Genomic DNA, 1359 nt, shown 5'->3' with positions numbered 1-1359 from the left:
TAAGCTAGGTGATTTAGCCTTACTTAATTTAGGCCCTACTAGCTGTCTAGTTAGCTCTATATCTTAGTTTATTATATTAGTAGTAGCCCTAATTAGTAACTATATCTAGGCTAGTACTACCTAAGTAGTAATTAAAGGATATAGTACTATAGAGATTACTTTAAAGGGCGCTAATAGCTTACTAATAAAGCTTTATATATATAATATAATATATTATAGCGTATTTACTATATTACTTATTTCCTTTATAAGGCTACGCTAGTAAGGTATATAGTAAGATATAAGCCTAGGTAATAATTACCTAAGGCGTATAGATTACAGCCTTATAGGCTATATTAAAGAATAAGCTAACTAATAAGTGCTTAAATATTATAGGTAACGTAGCTACAGCTAAGAAAACAAAGGCGCTTTTACTACGCACTCTGCTAATAATTTACTACTAACCTTATAAGTAAGAAACAAATATATAATATTAATATAGTAATAACCGCTCTATAGTAACATAATAATATAGCATAAGCGTCTTAGCTACTTAGGTACTAAGGCTTTATAAAGGATTATAAATACTACCTATAGAGTACGTCTAACCTAAGTTAACGCTATAATAATATAAGACTATAATTTATATAGTCTTAATAAAATAAGGCAGTAGATTTACTACTAGCCTTATAAATCTATTATAAATATAGCGCTAGGTAATTGCCTAGCGCTAGACTTTTATAATCTTAAATAAGGCTATATAAGATACTACTTAGTAATAATAATCTTAGATTAGGTAACAGGCCTAGCGTAGGATTTCTACTTATATAGCTGCTACTAAAATACTATTAAATTAATAATAAGGGGCTTCCTTATAATACTAAAAACTAAATATTTAATTATACTAAAAGTTATTAAGGCTAACTAAGAAATCCTATGCCTTAAGCGACTTATAGATATACTCTTTAATTATAGAATCTCTATTAAGCTATTAGCAGTAAATACCTAGGCTTAAAACAGTAGTGCTAAGTAAATTACTATAATTATTAAACTTAAGGCGTAATATATATAGATTAATATAAAATTACCTAAAGTCCTATAGCCTAAAATTATAACTATAGCTATATACCTTTATAATTAAACGCTATTAGCAGCTTAGAGGTAGAAATCCCTATATTAATTATTTTACTTATATTTTATACTTAATAAGCACGCTAAGCCTTTACTAATAGTAAAGCTAGATCTTTTATATCTATAAGCCTATAGATACTAAGCGTATATACTAACAGCAGATATATAACTATTATAAACTACTAGTAAAAGCTTACTACCTATATATAGATTAGATTCCTTATTAGGTATATATCTAGTAATTTATAT

Source organism: Colletotrichum graminicola (assembly GCF_000149035.1).
Source record: "Colletotrichum graminicola M1.001 genomic scaffold supercont1.12, whole genome shotgun sequence".
In the NCBI taxonomy this organism is placed as follows: Eukaryota; Fungi; Ascomycota; class Sordariomycetes; order Glomerellales; family Glomerellaceae; genus Colletotrichum; species Colletotrichum graminicola.
Note: the sequence above shows the minus strand (reverse complement) of the source record.